At 36.8% G+C, this 12,527-nt stretch overlaps 1 non-coding gene across 1 annotated transcript; it reads left to right on the top strand.

The window, feature by feature from the left end:
* The first annotated feature begins 12,060 nt into the window (after positions 1–12,060).
* Positions 12,061–12,223, top strand: LOC112130807 (U1 spliceosomal RNA). Its single transcript, XR_002913014.1, has one exon. It is a non-coding gene; the product is annotated as a U1 spliceosomal RNA (small nuclear RNA).
* The last annotated feature ends 304 nt before the right edge of the window (positions 12,224–12,527 follow it).

Raw genomic sequence — 12,527 nt, 5'->3', positions numbered from 1 at the left:
TGCCACCATGGTTGAGTTCTACTGAGGGCCCTTTTCGTTTCGTTTCATTTCTTTTCTTCTTTTCTTTTCTTTTCTTTTTTCTTCTCTTCCCTTCCTTTCCCTTCTCTTCCCTTCTCTTCTCTTCTCTTTCTTTTCTTTTCTTTTTTTTTTTGAGACAGAGTTTTGCTCTTGTTGCCCAGGGTAGAGTGTAATGGCACGATCTTGGCTCACTGCAATCTCTGCCCCCCAGGCTCAAGCGATTCTCCTGCCTCAGCCTCCTGACTAGCTAGGATTACAGGCACGTGCCACCATGCCTGGCTAATTTTGTGTATATATGTATATATATATATATATATATATATGTATGTATTTTTTTTTTTTTTAGTAGAGATGGGGTTTCTCCATGTCGGTCAGGCTGGTCTCAAACTCCCAACCTCAGGTGATCCACTCACCTTGGCCTCCCAAAGTGCTGAGATTATAGCCATGAGCCACCGTGCCTGGCCCGGGGCCATTTTCTAAGTAGACGATGGCTTATTTCTCATTATGTCATCATGTGGCAGGAAATGAACTAGATAGCTCTCTGGCCTCTTTTTTTTTTTTTTTTTGAGACGGAATCTCACTCTGTCACCCACGCTGGAGTGCAGTGGCGCAATCTCGGCTCACTGCAACCTCTGCCTCCTGGGTTCAAGTGATTCTCCCGCCTCAGCTTCCTGAGTAGCTGGGACTACAGGGGCGTTTCCACTATGCCCAGCTAATTTTTTGTATTTTTAGCAGAGACAGGGTTTCACCTCATTAGCCAGGATGGTCTCAATCTCCTGACCTCATGATCCGCCCGCCTCAGCCTCCCAAAGTGCTGGAATTACAGGCGTGAGCCACAGCGCCTCGCCTCTGGCCTCTTCTTATAAGGGCACCAATTCCATTTATGAGGACTCCACCCTTGTGATCTAATTACCTCCCAAAGACATCAACTCCATACACCATCACTTTTGGATTAGGGTTTCAACGTATTAATTTGGGAGCAGGGAGGGCACAAACTTTTAGTTCATTTGCATCAAACATATGTCTTAGAATCTACGATATAAAGGCTAAATTAGTGATGGATAGATCTCTATCTCTTGATTCCTAGTTCTAGGCTCTTTTTATAATATCACATCTTAATCATTCAATATATTTTTTATTCTCAAAGATAACTTCATATTAAAAAATTATTCTTTTAAGATTTTTCTATTGAAATGAAAATGCTCATTAACTCTAAATCCTGATGAGTTTATGTCTAAAGATTTGTTTTTTCTTCAAATGATTTCTGGACAAAAAATGATTTTGAATATGAAACACAGATAGGCACTTAGTTAAAAAAATGAAATGGAAGGTGTATCGAATCTGAAGGGTAGATGGTAAGAAACAGGGAAATGGTAATTGGGAAACTACAAGGAAAATAGTCTGCCAACTTAATTTTTGACCCAGTTGCCCTTGGTTACTCTAACTTGTTTACTGTAGGTCCTGGAGGTGGGGAGAAAATTTTCTTACTAAAAATTATTCGATAGCCTAGAGAAAGTGGTCCTGACATCAGACTCCATTCTTTTCTAGTCATTGATTATTACGTACCAGATATTTTCTTAACTATAGTCCAAAAAATGTATCTACAACTTTATGAATGCACAAAGAAGCATTTACAGCTGCAATAATTATAGTAGGTCACAGACTACACAAAAATGTTGTTGAAAAGATAACTAGAAAAACCAAAGGAATGTAACAATTATTTGAGAGGAAAGAATTCTGTGTATATACCGAAGTCAAATTGTAATTATTTACTCTAAAATCTACTTTTACAAAAAGTCTAAAAGTGTCAGGCATAGCACTAGACACTAGAAAACATAATCAAATGTGAGTAAGGCACAGTCATTGCCTGAGAAGCTCACTTTAGTAGGAAGGCAGACATGTGGACAAAGCCAGAACGTAACACGCAATTGCAAGAATAGACATTGCTTAAAAGTGCCTTTAGGACAGGAGAGGGAGCAAATAATTCTACATCCCTAGGGACTGGGGTAGAAATTCGTAAATTTGGGGAAGACTACAGTCAGGAGGCTACAATCCAGATGAATCTTGGGTGTCTAAGCATTGGTCAAATGGGCAAGATAGAACGTGCCAGTCTGATTTTGAGTTTAAGGCTTGCAAATGAAAATGTGGAAAAGGCACAGCATCTGTCTTGTGATGCATACTGGACAATGTTTCTGCAGTTTATACTCTCACTATTTGTGGTACACCTTCCTCCTCCCAGAAAATATTAACATGCTTTGGAAAAACTCTCTGCAATATATTTACTAAGTGTCCATAGGATAAATACTTTTCTGTATTTCATCTGGACTCACTGGAAATCTTATAACACAAGACTACGAAGACTTTCAAATATCTACTGCTATCACATGGCTCCACTTGCTTGGTGTCTTCGTTTCTTAGTTTCTGATATAAACCACTAACTCTTTCTGCACCTGAAATGGTCAAGGACACACTGTTGACACAATGGTGTCTAGAAGCCAGATAGACAGCTTCAGGCCAGAGAGCTGCTGTGGAAAACTGTCTACATCCACCTAAATTAGAACTGACAACTCAGCCCCAGATTTATAAGGCAAAATTCTTCAGTATGGAACACTGGAATCTAGCTAGAGAAGGAAACAGAGCAAACTGAGTTTTTCTGTTTGTTTTGCTTTGGGGCACCTCCTTTGTTGTCCTTTGTATAAATGTCTCTTTGTTTTAAAGGAAAATATTTCTGATGTTAAATGATTAATCAAAAGTAGTTACTCCATTTTAATGTCCAAAGGGACTTGACTGTAGCACATGGTTAGTGTATGTGCCACAGAAATAGGACGGCACAAAGACTTCTGAAGTGTGTTACCCTCTCACTGACTTGGTGTACAGCTTTTACTACATAGAGTTTGTGTTGTGGAAAAAGTTGACTATTATCAATATGTAGGATGCATTAATAAATTCTTATCTCTTAGTTTACGCTAATATTTGGCTATTTTACCAATGGTACTATGACTTTTGACAGATCTGGAACCAGTTCCCCCAAAGCAGGGTGCCTGCAGCCACAGGATTTGTGGGAATCCTTTAACTCAAGCTTGTCGAACCCATGGCCCGCAGGCTGCATGCGGCCCAGGACGGCTTTGAATGCAGCCCAACACAAATTCGCGAACTTTCTTAAAACATTATGAGATATTTTTGCCATTTTTTTTTTTTTAGCTCATCAGCTGTAGTGTATGTGTGGCCCAAGACAATTCTCCTTCTTCCAGTGTGGCCCAGAGAAACCAAAAATTGGACACCCCTGCCTTAGCTACAGATAATAAAATAAGAATCATAACAATACAACTTTTATTTTTATTCATTTTATGTATAAATTGTGAGGGGAAAAAGCCAGGTGTGGTGGCCTGCCTGTAGTCCCAGTTATTTGCGATGCTGAAGTGGGAGGATCACTACTTGAGCCTAGGATTTCAAGAACTGCCTGGGCAACGTAGAGAGACCCTATCTCCAAAAAAAAAAAAAGAAAAAGAAAAATTAAGCTTTGCTGACCTTTAATATAGGGATGGATACCAGTTGCCTGTTTGGTTCCTATGTGACATGTAGAACCTGCTACATCCTGAGGGAAGAGGTGAAGAGCTCTACGATGCGACGGTAGACAGCACATTTCTCAGGCCTTCATTTGTCAGCTGCACTATATTTCAGTTTACATGCTGCAGGATGTTATCAATGTGATTAATTTTATAAAAACAAATATTTTTAATAATCTAAAAATTTTTTTTAAAGATGATACCTTCATAGTGTATAAAATCCATACCACTTCAGAGCATAAAGTATGAAGTCATCCTCCCATTCTGGTTGCCCATCTCAATCCACATCCTGGAGATGATCAGCAGTACTAGTTTCTTATGGTTCTTATAGAGATACACTATGCGTACACTACAAGCTGGCATTTCTCCATATTTGCCTTCCAACCCACTCTCTTTTTATTTTATTTTATTTTATTTTATTTGGAGATAGGGTCTCACTCTGTCATCCAGGCTGGAGTGCAGTGCACAATTATAACTCACTGCCACCTTGAACTCCTGGGCTTAAGCAATCCTCCTACTTCAGCCTCCCAAGTAGCTAGGACTAAAAGCATACACAACCACACCTGGCTAATTTCTTTCTTTTTTTTTTTTTTGTAAGATGGGGTCTCACTGTGTTGCCCAGGCTGGTCTTGAACTCCTGGGCTCTAGTAATCTGCCTACCTTGGCGTCCCAAAATGCTAAGATTACAGGCATAAGCCACCTTGCCCGGCCTACCCCTCTCTTTTATAATAAAAATAGTTGCATCCCAAAACATTTTACATCTTAATTTTTTTATTTGCTATGTTATGGAGATAGTTCCATATCAATTTGTAAGGACTTTTTGTGCTCTTCTTAATGGCTGCATAATATTTTTATTGTAAACTAACAACTTATAATCATGTAAATTTATGGTAGTACGAAGTAATGTTATGACTTATGAACATTATATGAAATAATTAAATCAAGCTAGTTAAAATATCCATCACCTCAAATACTTAACAATTTTTTTGGCTAGAATATTTGAAATTTACTCTTAGTAATTTTGACATGTACAATACTCTATTATTAACTATATTCACCATACTGTGTAATAACAAGTGACGATGAGCATTTGGAGAAAAGGGAATGTTTGTACACTGTTGGCAGAAATGTAAATTTGTACAGCCATTATGGAAAACTGTATGGAGGTTCCTTAGAAAACTAAAAATAGAATTACCATATGATCCAGCAATCCCACTTCTGGGTATTTACCCAAAAGATTTGAAATATTCCTTTTTATAGATATGCCATGATTGATTTAGCAGTCCCCAAGTGATATATATTTTTGTTGTTTCCAGTCTTTTGCTAGTGCACATAGCATTGCATTGGATAGCCATGTTTTATGTGCCGTTTACACACATGCTTGTATGGCTGTTGGATACATTCTTAAGAGGTCGAATATCTGGATCAAAAAGTGTGTGCATTTATAATTTTGAAAGATACTGCCAAATTATCTTCATAAATGTTGTACCAATTTACACTCCCACCAGCAATGTATGAGAGTGTCTGTTTCCCCACAGCCTTGCCAACAATAAATACCTTTGCATAATTGGAGCTTGGGATTGAAAAATGAGCATCATAATTTAGTAAGATGAGCCAAGAATGAACTTCTTCCATTTGGATCTATGTTTCTTTGTGAGGTGCTTCTTTCCCAGCAGTGACATCCCCTTAAAACTCTGCTAAAATAAAGGCTTAAAAACCAGATCTTCAAATCACTATGTTACAGAGAATTAACAAAATTTCTTTCAAAACCAATGAAGCATATTTAACCACAGTTCCTATAATACTTTTTATGGCATCAGTAAGTAAAATAAAACTATTTTTAATATTGTTGATCTTATCTATCTTATCTCTTTTAAATTTCTATTTTATGTAGGTTTTATATGTACATACTATATATATATACACACATACATATGTGTATGTTTTATAGTAAACATACTCTTAGTATATTAGAGTATTATACAAATTTCAGGTAAAAACTTTTATGTAACTTTTACGTAGTTTATATATGTTTTATAGTAAACATACTCTTAGTATATTAGAGTATTTTATAAATTTCAGGCAAAAACTTTTATGTAAGGGGGTTGTCCAATACTTTTTTGCTGATGAGGTCTGGTACAAAAACTTTTTTGGTATGTATATATAATTCATGTAATCTAAGTGACTTATAAAATAAAGAATGTTTAAAATTAACAAGTATTTAAAACATGTAACTCTTTCCTCCAACTCTCTTTCCGCAGGCAATATGATTCTGGCTGGAAACTGAGGAAAAGTCTCAGTTATTATTACTCATGATCTGTAAGGACCAACCCAGACTGGGCATCAGATATCAACAGATTTCCAAAAGAAAAATATTTTTTTCTCTCCTCAGGGAGGATTATAATGAAAAGTCTACAGTCTTTACTCTTCCCTAAGCGGGCAAGTTGAGCAAGAGGAAGACTGGCCCTTTTCATTTGAATGATGCCACTGGCGAGGCAGATGGGGTGGTTGGTGCCCTTCTTGCATAAAGACCGTGCATTGCTCCCAAGGCATTTCTCTGTGAAGTCTCCTGACAGCTGCTCCTGGAAGCTGCTACTCTGGCCAGGGCATCCTTCCCCAGCAGCCATGAATGCTTCCCCTCTTGGCAAGCAGCTCCCTGACCACACCTCCCAGGGCAACCAGTCTTTCTTCTAGTTTATGGATTCCTCAGTCCCTGGACCATTCAATGCAACCTCTGAGGAGCATCTTAGCTGCACCCTAAACACAGCTCTTTAAGATCAAAGTCATTTAAAAACATTTTTCCTGATTTTTAAACTTGGAAAACATAGAAAATGATAAAGAAAAAATTAAAATTAGCCTTAAGAAAAAAATAATTAATCATGTTATAGTCAGAGATGATTGCTATTAATCTTTTACCATGATTCCTTTCAGTCTTTTCTCAGTATACAATATAATATTTTGCATAATGGGATTACATAGTATATACAGTTTTGCATTTTTTTGCTTTCAGTGGAATGCCATGAATATCCCCCATGTCATTGAAAGCACTCCCCAAATACCTTTTTGATGACTATTTAATAGATCACTGTATGGCTGAATCTCGTTTAACTAAACCACCACTGTTGAATGCTTGGCTTATTTCTAATGTTCTATTCTAATTTTAATTAACACCTTGATACAATGAATTTTTGCCCAAATTTCAGGTTAATCCCTTAAGATTAATTCCTGAATGTCGCGGTACTGTATTGACAGCTCTTAATCCCTGGTCATGCAACATTGCAGCCAGGGGCTCTGTCTTAGCAACTCATGCTTAGTTGCTCTTTTTCACTGCTGATTTAAGAGAAAAAATGGTAACTTGATACTGATATAATTTGTATTCATTAATCACTAGTTATATTGAATAATTTTTCTATATTTTTCTTCAATAATTTTTGCATGATAAAAGTAGTTTAAGCTCATCAGGAAAATGTCAAAATAGAAGCATATAAATAAAAATCATTTGTAATTGCATAACTGAGAGAGAACTTTCCCATTGATAACATTTTACTTTTTATGGTTTAAATCTTATTCCATCAGAATTTATATGTATTTTACATGAGTGGATCATATAGTATATGTAATTTAGAAGTCTGCTTTTTATTTACAGCATTATTCTTATTCTTAAAAAAATTGAAAATACAACTTTCCAATACAACTATTTGAAAATAGTTACATTATTTCCTATGCATTGAATGTACAATAATTTATTTATATCTTACCATCTTATTAAACATCTAGTTATAATTTTTGTTATCATAAATATCATATTGTATGGTTATTTAATTAGCAGCTATTTTATTACAAATAAAGCTGAATTTCAAAATGCTTTCACTGTATTTTTGCACTGTAGATTACCAGTTTATATCCTATCTCTCATTTTCTAACTGAAATTAATGTTTCTTATTTATAACAGCTTTTTTATATTTTAAAGATATTAATCCCTTATCAGTCATATTTATTACATATAATTTTCACATTTGAGTTGTTTGACTTTAATTTTCATTTATTCTACATCCAAAACTTTTAAATTTTTATTTGGTCACATTTATCCATGCTGTCCTTTGAAACTCTGTTTGTTGTCTGTATGTATTTTTAAAAAGTGTTTTGTTTTCAAATCCAGTTAAATATTCAACTATGTGTTCTTCTATTTTTTGTTTCATTTTGTTTTTTAGTGCTTTTACGTCTACATTGAACTATTTAATTTATGCAGAACTTGTTTTAGCACATGGTGTAGGAAGACGGGCTAACTTTTTTCCAAATAACCTACTTCCCAGGTTTTCCTTTTAAATTTGAGAATGTTTCTTTCATACAGAGAAGTCATTATATGTGATGAAACACATAAGTGGTGAAAATCCCATATATACGGGATTTTCCAGGGTAATTTTAACTATACATGGCTTTCACCATATATAGTAAAAAAAACTCTTATATAGCACCCTGAATATGCAACATATAGTCTCTCTATAAATTCAACGCAGCCATCATCTTCTCCAGTGTTGGAACAATGGATATTTTTTTTTGTTTGTTTGTTTGTTTTTTTGAGATGGAGTCTCGCTGTCGCCCAGGCTGGAACGCAGTGGCACGATCTCGGCTCACTGCAGGCTCCACCCCCCGGAGTTCACGCCATTCTCCTGCCTCAGCCTCCCGAGTAGCTGGGACTACAGGCGCCCGCCACCTCCTCCAGCTAATTTTTTTTGTATTTTTAGTAGAGACGGGGTTTCACCGTGTTAGCCAGGATGGTCTCGATCTCCTGACCTCGTGATCCATCCGCCTCGGCCTCCCAAAGTGCTGGGATTACAGGCGTGAGCCACCACGCCCGGCCGGATATTTTTTAATGTACAGCACGATGTGAACAAGTTAGCATGGGTTAGTGTTTTTTGTTTGTTTTGTTTTTTGATTTTTGTTTTTTGTTTTTTTGAAATGGAGTCTCGCTCTGTCGCCCAGGCTGAAGTGCAGTGGCGCGATCTTGGCTCACTGCAAGCTCGGCCTCCCGGGTTCACGCCATTCTCCTGCCTCAGCCTCTTGAGTAGCTGGGACTACAGGTACCCGCCACTGCGCCCGGCTAATTTTTTGTATTTTTAGTAGACATGGGGTTTCACCGTGTTAGCGAGGATGGTCTCGATCTTCTGACCTCGTGGTCCGCCCACCTCGGCCTCCCAAAGTACTGGGATTACAGGTATGAGCCACCGGGCCTGGCCGGGTTAGTGTTTTTTGAGCTCTAGAATAATACCCAACATAAAAGAGTTCCACACTATGGGAAGCTCAAGGGAGCTGATATTGAAGAAACATGAGGTTTCTATGTCTCTTTCACACTTGTTCACTCTGGGGCATGTGGTCAAAGAATGCAATGGAGGACACTGCAGATTCACCAGTTCTACTTAGGTCCTATGTGCTCTCCAGCTCAGTCTAAGTGTTTCTCTGTTTCTCTTGTTCCTTTAACATAAGTTGAAGATGTGTATGATGTGACACTACTGTATCTTCTCAGAAACCTGTTGAGACCCTCTAGCTGTGAGGTGAGCTGACACTTCACAGTATCACACTTCCCTGCGTTCTTGTGCTGTTCCTGACCTGGATCTCAGGCTCTCAGTCCTCAAAAGTGCGTCCTGGTGGTCTCTAAAAGTATTATCCAAGCCATGGAGTTCCATCCTAAAATCTGTCACCTTCCTGAGTGTCATACTAAATATCTAGAGAAGCACTGTTCAATGGAAATAGGATTCAAGCCACATATTAATTTTGAATTTTCTAGTACCTGCATTTAAAAAAGTAAAAAGAAACTGGTAAAATTAATTTTAATAATAGATATTATTCAATCCAATAGCTCAATCATTTCAAAATGTAATCAATGTAAACATTATTAATGAGATATTTTACATCCTTTTTAAAATACTAAGCCTTAAAATCTGGTGTTTATTTGACTCTTGAAGCACATCTCAATTTGAACTAGGGATATTCTAAGTGCTCAGTAGCCACATGCGGTTAGTGGCTACCATATTGAACAGTGCAGATCTAGAGGACTGGCTAACAATCATAAATTAATCATTAAATTCAAAAGTGTCTATGTGTTTTATGTAAGTGTTCTGTATATCCTATATTTTCCAAGTCAGACTAGAGAACTGACTCCTCAATGATCCCATGCTACACCATTTAAAAAGTAAGTCATACTTAAGAATGGGCTGCTTCTTATTTCTTTTACTTCTCTTCTCTCCTGTGTCATTTCTTTTCTCTGCAACCATATCCTTCAAATTCTGTTTTGCAGAGAGCCTATCACTCTGTGTTGGGCACAGGCAACCCTAGATCAGGGGAAATGGATGAGATGCCGAGATCCCAGGTAGAAAGCTCTCAATAAAAAACAAGAGTCAGAAACATTAAAACATTTTTCCTTTCCTCGATGGCTTCAAATCTATTCCCACCCCACCCCAGTATGTCTCCCTTTCCCCAGTTCCAATAGGATAAAAGATTTAATTTTATTTTTAACCAATATATATGTGAAAAAAAATCTCCATTTTCTGATTGCTACTTATTTTAGGGTTGTAAGCATTAGTAAACAATATATAATTGTATAAATATTGTAAACAATTGTTTAAAAATTGTTTAAATATTAGTAAACAATACATAATTATTTAAATAAAACAATATATAAGTTTTTTAAATATATGGCCTGGTTTTTTAAAAGAAGCATGCAAATGTGGCTTTTGCTGGCATTGTTTAAAAATGAATAGAATGCTCTCAGTAAACTTTTACATTACTCTGCAACATGTTTTGTTAGAAAAGCCTGTCGTAGTATCTAAAATTGTGTAAATCATCAGTTTTTAATCTGGCAGGAAGTAGACAGTGGCCCATTAAACTTTCGTAATTAAATTTTCCCTGTACTCCCCCATAGAACCATTATCTGAGTTTTCTAATTAACACAAGAGGAGGGAGTCAATTCAGATTGATGGGATCTAGAGCCATCCCCTTTCATTTTAATGACCTTTAATAAACTTTTATTACTATTGATATTGACAATTATAATACACCCTTTAATTCTGCAATGTGATTCTAAGGACCTTTTCAAAAATTGCAAAATTCACCTTTAAAGCTAGAGTAGGCAGAATTATTATATTCCTAGAGGCTGTGCACTTAACAGAGTGACTTTAAGTTAGCCAAAGGGTGGATAGGCATCGAGTCAATGGCCTTTCCTTTCCTTGAGCCTAGTGCTCAAGTGCTGGACCTCTGTCTTTACACAGCCTCCACATTTCACAGAACAGTTCTCGCAAGCATGGCAGTTGGGCTGAACTGGGAGGTGGTTTTTGAGAAATAATAGGTGGAGCTTACTAAATTTGTTTTGTTTACAATTGGAAAGGCATTGAGACCAGGAGGTCAGATGCCCAAGAGGATAAGTCATTAGGCAAGCAGGCTGGTTTCCCAGACTGTTTTCAGGAGACGTTGCCAGAGTTTTACATAATTCTACATCCTCTCAGAGCTTCCATTCCTACACTGGAATTGATCTTTCCAGGTGAGAAAATAAATTTCCCAACCTGAGCACATAAGCACTGGGAAGAACATTCCTATTTTTACTTTTAATTTGCTTCAGAAATTAGGGTACTAAGAGGATAAGTTACCAAGGTCATGTATATAGTAAATGATGGAGCTAGAATTTAGCTTATGCTATTACTCGTCGAGTTATGCTGTCTGCAAAATGACAATGGGTATGCTATGTTGGATTTCTAGTGCCTTGGTTAATGAAATAATAAGTTGGGAAAATATTAGATCTACCAAACTCAGAGTGTTTAGGAGAGAATTAATGGAATGGTTTCATAATCCCTTTATTGATATAGTGGGAAATAAAATACTTTATTTCATAGAAATGTTGTGAGGATTAAATGAGATAAGATATAAAACATGTTTAGCATACTGTCTAGCTCCATAAGTGTTACATTTCATTTTATTATAAATACTGTTTCTATAGTATCTCACTTATTCTTCTTTTCAAAGTTCAGATGTTTGGTTCTTTGACATCTCAACATATGAACAAAAAAGTACATATTAAAAATAAAAGTCTATATGCTCTTAATTATAGAGCTTCTTAAAGAAGACAAAAATAAAAGTCTAGGGGCTGGGCACAGGGGCTCACATCTGTAATCCCAGCACTTTAGGAGGCTGAGGCAGGAGGATCTCTAGAGCCCAGGAGTTCAAGACAAGCCTAGGCCACATACTGAGACCTCATCTCTACTAAAAAAGTTTAAAAATTAGCCAGATATGGTAGCACACACCTGTAATCCCAGCTAATCAGGCGGCTGAGTTGGGAAGATCGCTTGAGCACAGGATGTCAAGGCTGCAGTGAGCTATGATCATGCCACTACACTCCAGTCTGGGTGATAGAGCGAGACCCTTTCACTAAAAAATAAAAATAAATAAATAAATAAATAAATAAATAACAAAAATAAATGAAAATCTAATACTTACCTGTCAGGGAACAAACCACGATTCCAAAGGTGGTTTTTCCAAGGCTAAGCTCATCCACTGCACTCCAGGTGTGCTGACCCTTGCAATTTCCCCAAATGCTGGAAACTTGACTGCATGATTTGTAGTAGTAGAGCCTGTGTTCATGTTTTCCCCTGGAAAAAAAATTAATTTAAAGTTTAAAAATATTTTAATAAAATAAAATAAGTCTAGACTTACCTGAGAAGACATAGCAAGGACCTGTTCAAGATAACAAATATAAGATATGATCACTGAATTCAAATATGTGTATAATCTAGCTGTTACAGTAATCTAAGGATGAGGCTTGTACAACTTGCTCTTATATAATAGCAGGGAAAACACAGAAGAAAGGAAAAATCAGACAGACTTTTTCTTTTCGTTGAGACAGAATTTCTCTCTTCTCACCCAGGCTGGAGTGCAGTGGCATGATCTCAGCTCACC

Source organism: Pongo abelii, chromosome 1 (genome assembly GCF_028885655.2).
Source record: "Pongo abelii isolate AG06213 chromosome 1, NHGRI_mPonAbe1-v2.0_pri, whole genome shotgun sequence".
NCBI lineage: Eukaryota > Metazoa > Chordata > Mammalia > Primates > Hominidae > Pongo > Pongo abelii.
This window is presented reverse-complemented; position numbering and strand designations above follow the sequence as displayed.